Genomic DNA, 18,927 nt, shown 5'->3' on the forward strand with positions numbered 1-18,927 from the left:
GAGTGCTGGGAATAAAGGCCCAGCTGGAGAATATTTTTTTTTAGCATTAAAAGTCCCCACAGAATAAGTTGTTTTCATTTTACCTGAGAGGTAAACTTCAAAAAGAGAGCTCAGATCTGGATTTTTTTCGACAGATCATATGCTCAAAGTTATCTTGTACCTGATTCACTAGAATTGCTTCTGAATAATAATATGAATTAGATTATAGATGATACACAAATGACTGATAGATTGATAATTGATTGAACATTGATAATAGATGAACAAATAGGCAATAGATGGGTAGATAGCAATGTAGAATATAAAGATATAAATATATTACTGAAATATAAATAATATATACATAATAGGCAGGTGATAGATGATGGGTAAATAATATATATATATATTGTATTTCGATAAATATAAATGGTTGAAGGTAAATGATAAGTAACAGGAGATTATATATATATATATAATCACTCCTTTCCTTCCTTCCACCATCCTTATTCAGTCTTTCCTCCTTCCTTCTCTTCCTCCTCCCTCCTTGCAAAGCGCATGCAGGAAGCCACTGAAGCCAAGGAAGGCAGAGACAGTTGGACCTCTAGTAAGAGCATCTGGCATAGTAATGTCACTTCTGACCCATGTACCACGTGCCCAGAAGTGCCAAGGACAGATTGGGGTAGAGCCGGAGTTATAGATGGCTCTGCCTGGGATCTGGATTCTGCAAAGGACACAGGGTTCTGAAGGGCTGAGCACAGAGGCTGAGATGGGAAAGAAAACCTTTGGGGAAGGAAGAAGTTTAAATAACCCTGCTTTTTATTTCAATTACTGGTCTTGAGGGGTGCGAGGCTGACTATAAGAAGATCCTGATTGGCCACCATTGGTGACGTAAGGCTGGATTCAGCCAATTGACAGAGGTGTGCTGGGGGCGTGTCTCTGGTGAAGCTGAGCTGCATATGATGGGTGGATTTGCAGCATCTCTGGTCCGTTAGACCTCAGGGGAGCCTCCTGTACAAAAAGCCCCAGCCAGTGACCCCACCCAGGGAAGGGGCTTGTCCTCTCCTGCTGCCCCTAAGCTCCAAGACAGCCACACAGACACCCCTTAATCAGCAGGAGCTCTGCACACGGGTACCAAGCACAGAAACACAAAGATTTTAGGCCCTAAAATGGAAAACAGAATGGCCACTCTATCTTGCCATGACATTTTTGTTTCTTCTTTTTGTTTTTGGTGTGCATTTAATGTGCACATGCGTGGAGGACAGAGAATATCAGGTTTCCTCCTCTGTTGCTCTTCACCTTATTCCCTGAGACAGAGTCCCTCGCTGCCCTGGAGACGTCTGTGTTCCTATTAGACTTTGTGACCATGGAGTCCCAGCAACTCTGTCTCTGTGGCGCTCAGTGCAATCGTTGCAGCAGGTATCCAGCTATTGACCTGAGGCTGCGTCCGCATGCTGACCCAGCAAGCGCTCTTAACAACCGAGCCCCGTGCCTTGGCTAGCCTGGAGCAGCACCCGGCAGCAGATGCGGAGCAAGGGCAAAGCTGCATGTGGCGCTTGCATCCCCTGTACAAGGATGTGCCTTTTGTTCACAGCACCAAAAGGAAAATAACCAAGCTCTCCATTTTTATTGTGAAAGCGTTAATGTTTTTCCTTAAAACCAAACACCTAAGCATAACCTTCAACTTTCCATCTCACGAAACAGTAATCTTCCTAGTGGCCTTTCTGATACTCCAAAGTATGCCAGTTGACATGAGGGTGATTTTAACCTGAAGTTCACTGAAAGGCAGTTCGTGCAGGAAAGACTTTCTTCCCCCACCTGAATAAATACAGGTCACACATTTCCTTTATGAAGGTGCACACCCTGCATTCAAATCCCAGTAGTAAAGGACTCTGTGCCCTTGTCCCAGAGCAGAGATAATGAAATTGTACCTTTATGCCTCTACACATTGGTTTTGTCCAGTAGATGAGGAGGACTTATACCATCTCCCCATGAAAATCATTCCTAATGTGCATGGTGCCACATGCCTTTAATCCCAGCATTAAGGAGGCAAAAGTGGAAGGACTGCTTTGAGCTGGATGACAGCCTGGGACTATGGAATGATTTCCAGGTCAGGTTAGGCTACAGTGAGACCTTACCCAAAAAAACAGAAAATAATTGCTGCTCGTTCCTGAAGCCAGTGACCCCAAACCACAGCTGAGCTGGTTCCTGGTGCTGACCAATGGCATAATAAAATCAGTTGCCAGAGTTTTCTAAAGAAAGATCATGTGTCACTGGAACCAACTGTTAGCCACAGGCTTCTGCTGCCTTCACCTTTGTTGATACTCAACTCTACAACACTGTGACCACATTTTGCCTTTGCGTTTGGCCTGTTTACTGAATCTTACCATAAGACGGTTCCCCAGCATAGGAATTTCTCACCCTCTAACACAGGACATTCACCTGGATGTTTATTCAGATCTGCAATGCTTCCCTCTAAATTCTTGCAGATTCTTTTTGTGCACATGATATGCAGGTGCTTATGTGTGTGCAGGTGTGTGAAGGCCGTAGGATAAACTCGGATATCAGTCTGAGGAATTTTATCCACCAGTTGTATATGCAGGTGTCTCTAGGCAACTGATGAATGCAGAAAATAAATGGAAAAAAACAGTAAAGTGAAGGTAACAATTTCATAAAGAGTAATGCCATTTTTCATAACTGTCTGAGACTAGGAGTGAATCAGAACAAGTATATTTGTGCCTGCCAAACTATGAGGTGCTTGCCTTTTTTTGTGCTGAGATTTAATAAGTCTTCTAATATAAAAAAGACAAAATTATCACAACAGATTCTAAAGAATGTTTTATTAACAACCTCTGTACATATAGACAATATACCATGATAATAATCCTCTCCCACAAGTCTCCCTTAACCTGATCCAAATACTCCCTCCACTGAACCCCTTCTTCTTTCCAATTAATCTCTCTTCTACTTTAAAGTCATCATTTTTGCCTTCAGTATCCAGGTCTGGTGTAGGTATATTTGCAGCTGAAGATCATGATTATCACAGCCACTTGTGTCTGATAGACAGGACTGTAAGCACTCCCCCCGTCCTTTGGCTCTTGTCTTCTCTCCGCCACCTCTTCCACAAGGGTCCCCGAGCCCTGCAGGGTGTGACAGAGATGCTTCACTTAGTGCAGAGCACTCCTCTGTCATTTCTTCTTAGCACTTTAGTGAGTTTTGAGTCTCCTCAGTAGTCACTGCCATCTGAAAAAAGAAACAAAAGTGAGAGTAAAATTCATATATGAGCATTATTGAGTAAATAGAGGTTTGATGAATAAAGTAACTTATCCATTTAGCCAGACAACAGCAGTAGTTTCTGACCTGTGGCTTATGACATCCCCAGCCACAGGCTTTTGATTAGGTTTTCAGTACCATGCATGAATTCCTTCCCATGAATCCGGTTTCAAGTCCAATCAGAGGGTGGTTGTTTTCTCCCAAAATAAACATGCCACTTTTGCACCACTTGGAACATTTGGCCTGGCTGTCCAGCCATAAACCTTGCAGGGTCCACTGTTAGTTAAGACCTGTGATGAATTTTCCCCACCCAAGCTTCATAGCTCTTTCCAGTACCATGATAGCTAATCAACAGGAAGGAGGTTTTCAGCTCAGTTCCAATTTGATTTCTCAGTGACCTGATGCCCAAGCATGTGGTCTCTTCAGCAATAGGGTCTTACCATCTAGTTCTGGTGGCCAACCAAGAGCCTAGAAAATAGCCTCTATTGTTTGATGGGGGAGGGGATCTTACCAACAACTCGCTGGAAGGTATCCCATCCCTTGCAGTGTATGTTACTTTCTTGCTGCTGGGAAAAAAATGCCTGACCAGAAGCAACTTAAGGAAGGGTTTATTTTTGGCTTACACTTCCAGAGAGTAGAGTCCATCATGTCACTGTGACATCAAAATTCCCTACTTTGATGTCACAAATATAATTGTGCTATCACAATATCCCACCATTTTGTCACAATGCCTACAGTGACATCACAGTTACCCACTATGATATAGTACCTCATTGTCCAATCACAATACTCACAGTGACATTACAATTGCCCTCTGGGACATCACAAGGCTTTGGTTCTGGAAAGATGCCTTAGCATTTATTTGGTAAGAGACCACTAAGTTACACTCCCCAGAACTCACACAAAAAGCTGGGTGTGACCATGCACATCTGTAACCCTAACCCACAGAGGGTAGAGATAGAAAAATTGTTGTAACTCACTGATGGACAACAGTTCTGGGATGAGGAAGAGACTCATAAGAAAATATGTGGGTAAGCCAGGTGTGGTGATGCATGCCTTTAATTCCAGCACTCGGGAGGCAGAGGTAGGAGGATTACCGTGAGTTCAAGGCCACCCTGAGACTACACAGTGAATGCCAGGTCAGCCTGAGCCAGAGTGAGACCCTACCTCGAAAAACAAACAAAAAAAAAAAAAGAAAAGAAAAGAAAAAGAAAGAAAAAATATGTGGGTAAACAATAAGAAAAGAACACCATGGCTGGAGAGATGGCTTAGCGTTAAAGGAGTTAGCCTGCAAAGCTCAAGAATCCAAATTCCATTCCCCAGAACCCACATAAGCCAGATGCACATGGTGACATGTGCGACTGGAGTTTTAAAAAACAAAAACAAAAACAAAAGGAACCTCCCAGCACTTGGGAGGCAAAGGTAGGAGTATCTCTGTGAGTTTGAGGCCAGCCTAAGACTACAGTGTGAGATCTGGATCAGCCTGGGCTAGAATAAGACTCTACCTCAAAAAAGAAGACAAAGAAAAGGATGGACACTCAATTTTTTCCTCTAAACTCTGTGTGCGTGCACAACACACACACACACACACACACACGGTTCAGGCATCTGCACACACATATGAATATAGCGTGCATCGCATGCACCACGCCACATAAATACACACATGTGGGGTTATGGTGTTCACTGTGGGGTCAGCATATTCCTACCCTGTGGTTCTTACAACCTACCACACCCTCCTCAACAATGTTCCCTGAGCCATGGCAGGCCTGTTGGCAATGTGATTTAGTGTTGAGCTCTCTGTAGCAATAAGAGCAGTATTCATGTCACCACTTCCTCTGAAATTTCTCCTGGGTCCTGACAGATGTGGTAGAGGTAGCACATCCTGTGGTGGGCAGTCTTGTCTCATCAATGGATCTTAGTTCTCCTCTGTCATCTTCTGCTGGTTTACTCCCTCCCAGGGAGCAGCCCTGGAATGGCATCTAGCCTTGGTGCCTAACTCCAGTGCTCAGCTCCATCTCAAAATCTGTTTTATTTTCCAATGGATTTCTCCAACCCTGCTCTTTGGAGGCAGCTTAAACTTTAAAATGGGAAGGAATCCCCTAATACAGCAAGATCCAAAGCAAACAAAATGTGAGGGGCAGTTGTCAACTTTTTGTTTAATTTTAGTTTAGTATGCAAAGTAATGTGTTCATTTATGCATCTACAGGTATCATTGTACTTTGTTCCTCCATTGGCTTCTACCACTGCCCTATGTCTGTGCTGGTTCCATTTCTTTCCCTGATAACCCATTACTAGCTTTCATATCCAATGTATTCTATGAAGTTTAAATTCGATTTTTATTTATTTATTTATTTATTTTTTGTTTTTCGAAGTAGGGTCTCACACTAGTCCAGGTTGCTTTAGAACTCACTATGTAGTTTCCGGGTGGCCTGGAACTCATGGCGATCCACCTACCTCTGCCTCTCAAGAGCTAGGACTCAAGGTGTGTGCCACCACTCCTGGCTATTTTTATTGATTTTTAATAACTTATTTATTTGAGAGAGGGAAAGAGGTTGGGGGGAGAGAATGGGCACACCAGGGCCTCTAGCCACTGCAAACAAACTCCAGATCCATGTGCCACCTTGTGCATCTGGCTTACATAGGTACTAGGGAATCAAGTCTGAGTCCTTTGGTTTTACAGGCAAGTGTCTTAACTGCTAAGCCATCTCTCCACCCCTTGATTTTTAAAATATCACATTTTATTCAGATCTTACAAAGGAGTGGGGAAGGGAAAAAACCAGGAGGTAAGGGAAGATAAAGTGGGGAGAAGAGAAGTATACCACGTGGAACCCAAAAGCCCATGTAACTGAACATGGTTCTTAGGAAAAAAAAAAATGAGAAGGGATTTAAAAAAATGTGTACGTCCAAGAAAGATCTAAATTTAAGCCAGTAATATGCCAGGTGTGGTGGCACATGCCTTTAATCCCAGCACTCGGGAGGCAGAGGTAGGAGGATCACCGTAAATTCGAGGCCACCCTGAGACTACATAATTCCAGGTCAGCCTGGGCCAGAGTGAAGCCCTACCTTGAAAAACAAAACAAAACAAACAAACAAACAAAAAAATTGAAGACAGTAGTAAAAAGAAAAAAGTGAAAAGTGTCTCTTCCCACCGCGGCGTGGCTGCCAGCATGGGAGATGGCTCTTACCCGTCTGAGGACCCAAAACCATTGCTGCCAGCTTCGGAGAGAGCAGAAAAGTGGCCCTATTTTTACTTTTTTGAGGTAGGGTCTCTCTCTATCACAGGCTGACCTTGAACTCATGGTGATCATTCTCACCTCTACCTCCCAAGTGCTGGAATTAAAGGTATTCACCACCATGTCTGACTTGATTTTATATATATATATTAAGAATCAAAACAGGCCAGGAGTGGTGGCACATACCTTTAATCCCAGCACTCAGGAGGCAGAGGACTGCTGTGAGTCTGAGGCCACCCTGAGACTACATAGTGAATTCCAGGTCAGCCTGGGCTAAACTGAGACCCTACTTCAAAATTTTAAAAAGTTAGGATATTAATAGTCACTTTGAAGTGTTAAAATTTATCCTAGGAAGATATGAGTTATCCTGTCTTACTTTATTCATTTATGTACTTTTGTGTGTATTGGAGGAGATATGGGCTTCCTAAATGTTGAACAGGTAAGTTGCATTTTACTATGTACATGTCCCATATGATTTTAAAACTGAATACTAGACACTAAAAGCTAAAATTTCTGTGATTTTTATTTTGTTTGTGATTAGGGTTGTAGATTAGATTGTAATCACAATATCCAAATATCTTGGAGGTAACAGATCTCTTCAAATCTTTGGCATATGTTGTATTTATATCCATAGTTTATCAATCTTTACTTAAATGTAAAAGCACTACCTTTTTAAAAGAATTTATTTATTTGAGAGCAACAGACAGACAGAGAGGCAGAGAGAGAGAAAGAGAGAGAGAGAGAGAGAGAGAGAGAGAGAGAGAGAGAGAGAGAGAGAAAATGGGTGTGCCAGGGCCTCCAGCCACTGCAAATGAACTCCAGATGTGTGTGCCCCCTTGTGCATCTGGCTAACGTGGGTCCTGGGGAATTGAACCTCGAACCAGGGTCCTTAGGCTTCATAGGCAAGCGCTTAACTGCTAAGCCATCTCTCCATCCCAAAGCACTACCTTTTACCAAAATAATCCTATTGCTCTAAAAGAAGCTTGGGTCCTCTTGTTAGCCCACGTTCTCAGTTGAGGGATAAATGATGGTTTCCATATTGAGCATTCAATGGATAGCAGACAGCATGATCAAAGGAGGGTCCATCCTCACTTATAATTTTTATTTTTTTATTTTTTTATTTTTATTTTTATTTTTTTTTTTAATTTTTATTAACATTTTCCATGATTATAAAATATATCCCATGGTAATTCCCTCCCTCCCCACCCCCACTCTTTCCCGTTTGAAATTCCATTCTCAATCATATTACCTCCCCATTACAATCATTGTAATTACATATATACAATATCAACCTATTAAGTATCCTCCTCCCTTCCTTTCTCCACCCTTTATGTCTCCTTTTCAACTTACTGGCCTCTGCTACTAAGTATTTTCATTCTCACACAGAAGCCCAGTCATCTGTAGCTAGGATCCCCATATGAGGGAGAACATGTGGCGCTTGGCTTTCTGGGCCTGGGTTACCTGACTTAGTATAATACTTTCCAGGTCCATCCATTTTTCTGCAAATTTCATAACTTCATTTTTCTTTACCGCTGAGTAGAACTCCATTGTATAAATGTACCACATCTTCATTATCCACTCATCTGTTGAGGGACATCTAGGCTGGTTCCATTTCCCAGCTATTATAAATTGAGCAGCAATAAACATGGTTGAGCATGTACTTCTAAGGAAATGAGATGAATCCTTTGGATATATGCCTAGGAGTGCTATAGCTGGGTCATATGGTAGATCAATCTCTAGCTGCTTTAGGAACCTCCACACTGTTTTCCACAATGGCTGGACCAGATTGCATTCCCACCAGCAGTGCAGAAGGGTTCCTTTTTTTCCACATCCCCGCCAACATTTATGATCATTTGTTTTCATGATGGTGGCCAATCTGACAGGAGTGAGATGGAATCTCAATGTAGTTTTAATCTGCATTTCCCTGATGACTAGTGACGTAGAACATTTTTTTAGGTGCTTATATGCCATTCGTATTTCTTCCTTATCACTTATAATTTTGTGTATCTGGTTTTATATTGGTACTGGGGTATTGAACCCAGGCTGGCAGGCTTTGCAAGAAAGTGCCTCTAACCACTGAGCCATCTCTTCAGCCCCTCATTACAACTTTGGGAGGGCTTCCTTTGAACCCCTGTGTTCAAATATTACCACATCTACCTGCTGGATTGTGAGGAATCTTCCTCTGCTTTACTGTTCCACATGAAAAGTAAGGGGAGAATGCAATTCCTATTTTCCAGGTTTGTTCAGTAACATAAGGCAGGAGGAACACCCAGCACTGTTGAGGACTTCAGAGTAAAGTATTCAGAGTGTGTTCATTAAAAAAAAAAAAAAAAAAAAAAAAAAAGGCTTACCTTTTAGCTAGGCATGGTGGCTCATGCCTTTAATCCCAGCACTCGGGAGGCAGAGGTAGGAGGATCACTGTGAGTTCAAAGCCACCCTGAGACTACATAATGAATTTCAGGTCAGCCTGAGCTAGAGTGAGCCCCTACTTTGAAAAACAAACAAACAATAAAAGCTTACCTTCTGACCATCACTTTTTTCTCCAGCTATAAGAATATTCCTGGGTTGGAGAGATGGCTCAGTGGTTAAGCGCTTGCCTGTGAAGCCTAAGGACCCCGGTTCGAGGCTCGATTCTCCAGGACCCACGTTAGCCAGATGCACAAGGGGGCACATGCATCTGGAGTTCGTTTGCAGTGGCTGGAAGCCCTCGCATGCCCATTCTTTCTCTCTCTCTGCCTCTTTCTCTCTCTGTCACTCTCAAAGAAATAAATAAAAATGAACAACAACAACAAAAAGAATATTCCTGTATCTTGGCCACCACACATTTTTCACAAAACATGTGAGTTTTTCTTTTGGTTTTTTGAGGTAGGGTCTCACTCTGATCCAGGCTGACCTGGAATTAACTCTGTAATCTCAGGGTGGCCTTGAACTCACAGTGATCCTCCTACCTCTGCCTCCCGAGTGCTAGGATTAAAGGCGTGCACCACCACGTCCAGTTTGGTATTTTAGTTTTTATGCCCTAATAAAGTGACTTGGAGAATGTGTGTTTATTTTCTGTTTTTCTGGTATCATTGATCTCTGTGTCCAGGATGCACACTTTATAGAACCCATGTGGCCCACAATCCACATAGGGTAATTGATTGCTGCAAAGTTGAGACCACTAACACCACACTGCTGGTCCAGTCCTGCATTCAATGCATTCCCAACTTTTGTAGCCACTATAGGGTAGTGGTAGCAGCTATGGATTTCTGGTTTTTTTTTTTTTTTTCAAGGAAACCAAGGTAGGCATGATGGGTTGTGTCAGGTTTTTGTGTGGCATGGATGCCCATGGCGAAGCCCACCCTAAAATTTTGGGAGGGAAGGAAGAGCAATAAAGGAACATACCTTGTGCTCTTAGCCTCCATAGCTAGTATGCATCTCAACCTCATCATAGAACAGTTTTCCACAATTGCATACCTGACTCAGGGACTCCCTAGGCTGATGCAACAATTAGGAGATTATTCTGTCACCTTTCCAGAAGTCAGTCTATCAGGAATGGACAGATTTTGAAAAAAAGTCTTGTTAAATTGCCCAGGCTAGTCTCTAATTTGTACCCATTCTACTCCTTTGCCCCAAGTAACTAGGATTGCAGTCATATGACTCTGCCCAGCTACATGATAAAATATGTGGTATGAAGAGATGTGTAATAGCAAAGTGTGATCTATACAGAGGAAGGGCTTCCTGTATTGTATTAATTCAAGCTGGATAAGATTGTGACATTTGTTTTATAACCAATGCATTATGACCTAATGTTGGAATTTACCAGTAGTCTGTGCGCATGGGATACAAGCAGAAGAAATGAAGAAACGTGTTAAGTGCTCTAGCTACCGTATACATGACTGGACGCACAGGGCTTAGGACCACATGCTTTGAGTTCTTTCCTGATATTTGTACTGCCTATCAAGAATATCATGGGCTGCATAATATTTTCATTAATAAACAGCAAATAAGGTGCTAAAGATTATTAAGAACCTCAAAAATTCTACTGCGCAGTGATGTCACAGACTCTGAAGGTCGGAGTGCAAACTGTGCATTTGTTAAGAGGCTAGTGGTGTTCATGAGCCTTTCTCAGATGACTTGTATTTGCTCAGTGTTTCCTGTCCTGTGAAGACATTCTCAATTTCCCCATTGCAATTAGGATTTGCAGATTGTATTTATTTCTAGTTAAGCATGACCTATTGTTATTGAATCAATATTACTGAAGGACCCAGAAACTGAATGATGTCTGCTTCAGTCGAGTGCTGCCCTGGTTAGGCCTAAATTACAAGTTTCAGCTTAAACAAAGGAACAAAGGGGAAGCTGCCCTGGCCCCTGCCCAGGACACCTGAGACTTGCCAAAGACTTGTCCCGCCTACCTCCAGCCCTGGCCAATTAAGAGATTTATCCCTCCTACCTCTCTGTCTCAACCAATCGAAATACATACAAATGTTATTGCTGCTTGTTTAGCCAATCGCAACAGAGGTTGGTTAGTTACCTAGCTCCCACCTGCCAACCTTGCCACCAATGTCCTGAAAAATCAACCAATCATGTACCCATTCCCTACTTCTTTGTTCAAATCCCTGTAAGAAACTTGGCACCCTGCTGCTCCAGGCTCTTGTATGGATCCAATGCATTGGTGAAGTCAAGAGACTGAGCTTAAGACCGAAATAAAGCTCCTTGCCCTTGCATACGTGTATGGTTCTTCTTGGTGCTCACTGAGGGGGTACTGAGAACTGGGCAGAACATTTGGGGGCTCATCTGGGGTTTTCCCTCCCCCAGAGACCCTGAGGACCCCCAACACGTGGAGCTCAGGTCGCCAGCTGGTGTGTTTTTGTGCTTTGTCTTCTCTGGATATATGTTCTCTGTCTTCCTGTTCATCAGAAAAATTGTGGTTGGGCGGATGCCCCCTGGAGGCCACTTCGTTTGAACTGCGAGTCCTGGGTGCCCCAGGCCCGCCAGAAGGGGATTACATCCCTTTGGTAGATTTGCAGAGGCAACGCGGATCCCTACGGTGGACCTGCCAGAGCCCATTGTCTCAATTTCGGTTTTGTAGTTGCTGGCCAGCCGAACTCTTTAGCTGTCTCTTTGTTCTGTTCTTCGTTGGAATTACTGTTTGTGTGATTGGGACAGATGCAGACTACCCTGCTTTCTTTAGTGACGGACCATTTTCAGGATGTTAAAGTTAGAGCTCATAACCTTAATGCAGAGATAAAAAGAAGAAAGAAAGAAAGAAAGAAAGAAAGAAAGAAAGAAAGAAAGAAAGAAAGAAAGAAAGAAAAAAACTCATTGTTCTCTGCAGGAATGAATAGCCCACCTTTAACTTGGGTTAGCCACTAGAGGGAACCCTCCACCTTTTGATCATAAGGCAAGTCCAGGAAAATATCTTCCAAGAACCTCATGGCCATCCAGACAAGATCCCTTATATACTGGTTTGGAGGGATCTGGTGGAAGATTTCCCCCCCTGCTGGGTTAAACCTTTTCTTCCCCCTCCACAGGAGACCACTACTGTTCTGACAGCAAAGAAGAAAAATAATGAATCAGATGACTCCCTCTCCTCCCTCTGCTCCTTGTATCCTGTGCTTCCAAATTCCCAGGAAGAAGAGTTAATCTTTCCTCCTCCTTACCCTCCTCCACCTATAAATTTACCTCCGCCTACAGATCCACAATCTCAGGACCCACCACCAACATCCCAACCCCCACCTGTACCTAGTCCTCCCCACACCTGTAATAGGGCCTCCCAGAGTCTACCCCAGACCCAGAGGCCACAATGCTTCCCCTTTGGGTTATGGGACCACCAGACCAAGATGGTAACCAGCCACATCACTATTGGCCATTCACCACTAGTGATCTATATGATTGGAAAATGCAGACTCCTAAATTCTCTGAGAAACCACAGGGGCTTATTGATCTTCTGGATTCTATTATTTTTACCCACCTACCAACATGGGATGACTGTCAACAATTGCTGCAGATTCTCTTTACCACAGAGGAAAGAGAGAGAATCCAGACTGAAGCCCCGAAATTGGTTCCGGGCGCAGATAGGAATCCCACCAATAATCAAGCTATCATTGATACCTTCTTTCCCTTGACTAGACCAGACTAGGATTACAACACAGTGGCAGGTAAGGAGAGACTCCAGGTGTACTGCTGGACTCTAATGGAGGGTCTCAGGGCCGCTGCTAGGCATCCCACTAATTTGGCTAAAGTGAGTGATGTGCAGCAAGGTAAAGATGAGACTCCTGCTGCTGGAGAGACTCATGGAGGCATATTGTACATGTACTCCTATGGACCCAGAGCTTCCAGAAAATAAGATGGCAGTTATTCTCAGTTTTGTTAACCAGGCAGCCCCAGACATAAGGAGGAAGATTCAAAAACTGGACAGGCTAGCAGATAAGAGTTTGTGGGAGCTGGTGGCACTGGTGGAATGAGTGTATAACAGAGAGAGTCCCAAGGAACATCAAGCCCGAGCTATTGCATCAACAAATGAAACAAGTACCCACAATTTGGCTAAGATCCTCCTGGTAGCCACTGCAGAGTCCCCTGACACCCAACGTTGGCAATACAAGAAACTTGCAGGAGAGCAAGGTAAGAAGGGACCTTCATGAGAAAGGCCCAAACTCCTTTGTAACCAATGTGCTTATTGTAAAGACATGGGGCACTGGGTAAAAGAATGTCCTAAGAACCCTCCTCAGAAAATGAGCCATACAGAGCGAGTGTGTGTCCTGGAATTAGAAGGGCTTAATGACTGAGGGAGATGGGGTTCAGACCCCCTCCCCGAACCTAGGGTAACCTTAAGAGTGGAGGGGACACCTATCACTTTTCTAGTGGATACTGGGGCACAACATTCGTGCTAACAAAGCCCCAAGGGAAACTGTCAGATAAAAAGTCTTGGGTGCAAGGGGCCACTGGTATGAACCAGTATTCATGGACTACCCGAAGAACAATGGACCTGGCATGGGCCGGGGATCCTACTCCTTCATGGTCATACCTGAATGCCCTACCCCTTACTGGGAAGAGACTTACTAACCAAAATAAGAGCTCAAATTTCTTTTGACCTGGATGAGCCTCATCTTACTGATAGAAATGGGCACCCAGTACGAATATTGACCATGCAATTGGAAGATGAATATAGACTCCACCAACAACCAAGTCCCATGACGGACATTGCTGAATGGTTACAAAAGTTCCCCAGGGTCTGGACCGAAACAGATGCTGAAGTTACTTGGTATACTGATGGCAGCAGCTTCATGAAAAATGGACAAAGGTATGCGGGGGCTGCTGTGGTGAGTGAGACAGAGACTGTCTGTGTGGCAGCATTACCTAGAGGGATTTCTGCACAGCGGGCAGAACTTATTGCTCTGACAAAGGCTTTGCAACTAGGCAAAGGCAAGAAGCTGCATGTGTATACAGACAGCCCTTATGCCTTTGCGACTGCCCATGTATATGGGGCTATCTGTCAAGAGAGAGGCCTCCTCACAGCAGAAGGAAAGAGAAACAAAAACAAAGAGCAAATTTTGGACTTGTTGGCTACCTTATGGTTGCCCACTAAACTGGCCATTATGCATTGCCCTGGCCACCAAAGAAATGATACTCCGGTGGCCAGGGGAAATATGAGGGCAGATGGAGTCGCTAAGAGGGCTGCCCTCGATGCTGAACTGGTGTTGACTCTACTCCCAGACCCAGGACCTCCAACTTTACCTGACACTCCAGGGTATTCAAAGGAGGACACCAAACAGATTAGCAAGTTGCCTTTAACACAAGAGGGCACTGGAGGTTGGATCAAAAGTGAGGATGATAAGTTGATCCTTCCCACATGCCTGGCTCAGCAGCTTCTCCAACATTTGCACCGGTCTGCACATCTGGGCACAAAGCAGACTGAAGAACTGATAAGGCATAGTCACCTCAAAATAGTCAATTTAAGATCTCACGTTGGGGCTGGAGAGATGGCTTAGCGGTTAAGCGCTTGCCTGTGAAGCCTACGGACCTGGGTTTGAGGCTCAACTCCCCAGGATCCATGTTAGCCAGATGCACAAGGGGGTGCATGTGTCTGGAGTTAGTTTGCAGTGGCTAGAGGCCCTGGTGTGCCCATTCTCTCTCCCTCTCTCTATCTGCCTCTTTCTGTCCCTGTCTCTCTCATATAAATAAACAAACAAACAAAAGATCTCACATTGAAGAAATTGCTAACAAATGCCTAAGCTGTAAGATGACTAATGCAGACCATCATCCTAAAGGAGATGGAACACGCCAGCAAGGCTCCAAGCCATGAGACATTGGAGCCCCACTGGAAAGGACCCTACATCATCATTCTGACCACCCTACTGCTGTGAAGGTGGATGGAATTGCCACTTGGATTCATCACACCTACGTCTGACTGGAAGATGCAATAGCTGAACCTGAGGACTACCAACCACAATGGAAAGTCAAGTGGGATCAAAAATCCCCCCTCAAACTCAAGCTTATATGCTCTTAATGTTTGTACTATTCACCACTTGTGCCCCCTGTAGCCTCCTTTCCTCCCTTAATCCCCATCAACCAGTCAACTTGACTTGGGAAATCTATAACCTAGCTACTCAGGAGGTTCTAAACTCTACCACTGCTTTCCACCCCCTTTGGATCTGGTTTCCAGATCTATATTTTGATCTAGCCACTTTTCTTGAGCTTCCATGGTTCAACTGACTCAGTAACTCAAAAGCTTAATTTCTATGCTTGCTCAGGTTATATTGGGGGGAAGACATATCATCAGCAGTGTGGAGGGGCAGATGAATACTATTGTGGGGCTTGGGACTGTGTGTCTACAGGACATATCAGTGGGCAGCCCCAAAGAAAGATGGCCTGTTGTTATAACCAGGGGCACCACCCCAAGTGTAAGGCAGGAACTTGGTAGGAAGTTAGTCCTCTCCTTAAGTGGAGCACAATATGTTCCATGGACTCGGACTGAGGGACACTGTAACCCAATCAAGCTATCATTTACTAAAGGGGGAAAACAAGATCAGAGGTGGCTACAGGGACTAATTTGGGGAACAAGAATCTATGACCAGAACTGCCTGACACCCCCCCCCATCCATGATCCAGGTGGGTTATTAAGTGTTCAGCTGCCGGTATCACATCCTAAAACATTGCCCATAGGCCCAAACAAGATCCTAGCGCCGCCACTACAACCTGAACCAGCCCTTGCCTCTGGCCCCACGCCCACACCAGGAAACATTCTTAGTTCTAGTTCTCAGCCCAGCATCCCACCATAGATACCTAAACTAGGTAATCCCCTTCTCACCCTCCTTAATCACTCCTTTGTGGTCCTGAATGCCACCAGACCAGACCTTACTACAGCCTGCTGGCTCTGCTGTGGCACTGCTCCCCCGTTTCTATGAAGGAATAGCAGTCTCTGATTCATATAGTATGTCACCAGATGTAAATAAATGTAGATGGCAACAATCCGGAACTGTAAGACTCACCCTCCAACAGGAATCAGGAAGAGGACTATGCATTAGTGGTGCCAGTCCCAATTCAATTCCTCCCCCCTGTGTAACCAAGCCATCTTTATCAACACATCCCCCTCTTATCTTATTCCCTCCGAAAACTGGTGGGCTTGCAGCACGGGACTTACCCCCTGTGTTAGCACGTCTCTGTTGGCTAAAGCTAAAGATCTCTGTGTACAGGTACAGCTAGTCCCCAGAATAACCTACCACTCAATTAAAGAAACAGACCAACAACTATGTGCAGATCCAATTAGTGTAAAGAGAGGACCTATTACTGCTCTAGGTGTTAGTTTACTAATAGGTTTGGGACTTGCCAGAGCCAGAACAGGAATAATCTCCTTAGTAACCCAGAAGCAACAATACGCTGACCTTAGAGCAGCTACAGATTTGGACATTCAGAAATTAGAAAAATTGATTTCCCACCTGCAAGAGTCGCATAGGTCTCTAGCTGAGGTAGTCCTGCAAAATAGAAGAGGTTTAGATCTACTATTTCTCCAGCAAGGAGGACCACGTGCAGCCCTGGGAGAAGAATGTTGCTTTTATGCTGATCACTCCAGAAAACAAAGAACAGAAGAATCTCAAGGATGGTTTGAGTCATGGTTCAGCCATTCTCCTTGGTTGACCACCCTGTTGTCTGCTTTAGTGGAGCCATTACTTATAGTTTTGTTGCTGATGGTTCTCCTTGGTGGTCACTGAGGGGGTGCCCAGAACTGGGCAGAACAATTACCATGTTCATAAACTATCAGGCCCTATTTCCCTTAGGAATTGTTCATTTTTAAAGAACTATTTGAGGGGTGAGAACACACCAGGGCCCGTTGCCTCTACAACTGTGGGTAATGTGCCACTTTGTGCATCTGGCCTTACATGGGTACTGAAAAATTGAACCCTGGCCAGTAGACTTTGCAAGTAAGTGCCTTTACCCACTTAGCCATCTCCTCAGCTCCAGATTTTTCATTTTTTAACATGACCGCCCTTATTTGCTCATAAACCTATTTATTATTTGTACATGATTTGGGCCCTGTTGGGTCCTGAGAATTGAACCTGATAGGACGGGAGCAGAGACAAGGGAGAGGGTGGGAAACGACGGGACATTTCTGGCACCCCTTTCCCGGAGGTAAGCTCTCCGGTGGAAGAGCGACCTGAAGGGTTAATGAGCCTCTGACCTCGGACCACGGATTGGTGGGCCATAAAACTTTGCTAGACCATAGCATGGCAAGACACATATGGCACAAAGCAAGGTCTTACCTCAAAGATCCGGCCTCAAGAGCTATCAGGCCACCCGGGCGGGAGATTAGTAAACAAAAGAAAAGGCCGTAGCCGCCCCTGGCCCGGTAAGCCCCGGTATCCCGGTTCCCCGGCGGCAGCTCCGTCCCGGCGGAGCGGAGCGCAGCGCTGCCGTCCCTCGGGCCGGCTCTCCCGGCCTCTGCGATCCAACAGGGCCGAGCACCTGCCCTGGGCGCTGCGAGGCTCCTCGCGCGGGGCGCCGGCGGGGCCCGCGGAGAACGGCCTTGGGAGCCGCGGGGAGGCTGCGCCCGGCGCCGTCCCGCAGCGCGGCTCTGCCCGGGCCCCGACGCGGGCGGCGGTCTCCGCCCGACCCAGCAGCCGGCGCGCTCCCCGCACGGCTCCTGCTCCCGGCCGCAAGGCCCGCTCCGGCCCCGGCTGCCCACCCCGGGAGACTCGGACCGAGCCTCCCGCCGGGCCGCAGCGCAGGCCGGGGCCTCACCGGACCCAGGAAAAGCTCCGGTGTCGGGACGATCGCTCCAAAGACGGGAAGCTCCTACGCAGAGCTGGGGACCCGAGGGGCGTCCCCGGGCGACGGCGCCCTCCGCACCCCGTCCATCCCTCCTCCGGAGCCTGCATCTCGCTCGGAAGCCCTCTCGGCCTGCCTCAGCAACAAGAATTCCAAGTCAGCCTGGGCTAGAGCAAGATTTTACCTTGAAAGAAAAACAAAAAAGCAATTTAAGTATTTCCTATACACAAGATTATTCAGTCCTGGCCTATTTTATTGTTGTTGGTTTTTTTTTGCTTTGTTTTATTTATTTATTACTTTTTAGTTTATCCTGGCCTATTTTAGTGTAAAATAACCTGAAGTAAAATAATTTACATCTATCTACAATTAAAAATCCCATCAAGCAAATGAAGTCTTTTCGGTTTGCACGAGAAGCACTGTTGATTTTCCACAGCATAGGTGGGAAGCTACCTCACTTTCTCATCCAGACCTTTACATTTTTGTAAGTGTAACATTTTACATACAGGAACACCATTTTCAGAACGACTGTTCAGATGGCAAAGAAAATAACATCTGACCAATGGCCTTCCTCATTTAGATATCCAGTAGAATGCATAGGCCGATGCTGGCTGTCCTATGAGACTTACCGAGAGAGATAGAGAGGTCTGGGCTTTTGAAACCCTGAGGTCTAAAAACTTTTCTTCATCTGTCTCCTCTTCCACAAATTCCTCACTTTATTAATGTTAGTTCTACATCATCCTTTGGAACAGTTTCTTCTAATTATTCTAATTCTTCCACTGGGTTAAGCTAACATTTTAATGCTTCTTCAGCTGAGCATTCCAGAACATAGCACACATGCGCTCCATAACTAGGCTTTAATTTTGAAGGGAATCGGCAGTCCTTGCCACGTGGCCAGAGCTTAGATAATATGCGACACTGTCCATTCAGATCATCATGTTCTTGACACTGCTCAAATGGACGCCCTGTTTTGTTACTCAACCAAGAAGCGAAAGTGCAAAACATGCAGAACTGCTCACCAGGGATGGTCGGCAGGGCAAGAAAGTGTTGGGTGGTGACAGGCAACAGATGGTGGAGGAGAGAGAAAGTAGCAACCCTCGGTAAAGGTGGAAGAAAAGAGACGTTCTTCATACAAGGCCCATTTCAGAGGTAACGGATGATTACAATCAATGTCTTGGCCAATGGTAGGAGTGGAGGG

At 45.1% G+C, this 18,927-nt stretch overlaps 1 long non-coding RNA gene across 1 annotated transcript; it reads right to left on the reverse strand.

The window, feature by feature from the left end:
• Positions 1-2,804: 2,804 nt before the first annotated feature.
• On the reverse strand, positions 2,805-17,424 carry LOC123458844. Its single transcript, XR_006635806.1, has 2 exons — positions 17,228-17,424; positions 2,805-3,222 (listed from the first exon to the last, which is right to left on the reverse strand). It is a non-coding gene; the product is annotated as an uncharacterized LOC123458844 (long non-coding RNA).
• Between the last annotated feature and the right edge of the window lie 1,503 nt (positions 17,425-18,927).

The sequence above is a fragment of the Jaculus jaculus genome, chromosome 2 (assembly GCF_020740685.1).
Source record: "Jaculus jaculus isolate mJacJac1 chromosome 2, mJacJac1.mat.Y.cur, whole genome shotgun sequence".
Lineage (NCBI taxonomy): Eukaryota > Metazoa > Chordata > Mammalia > Rodentia > Dipodidae > Jaculus > Jaculus jaculus.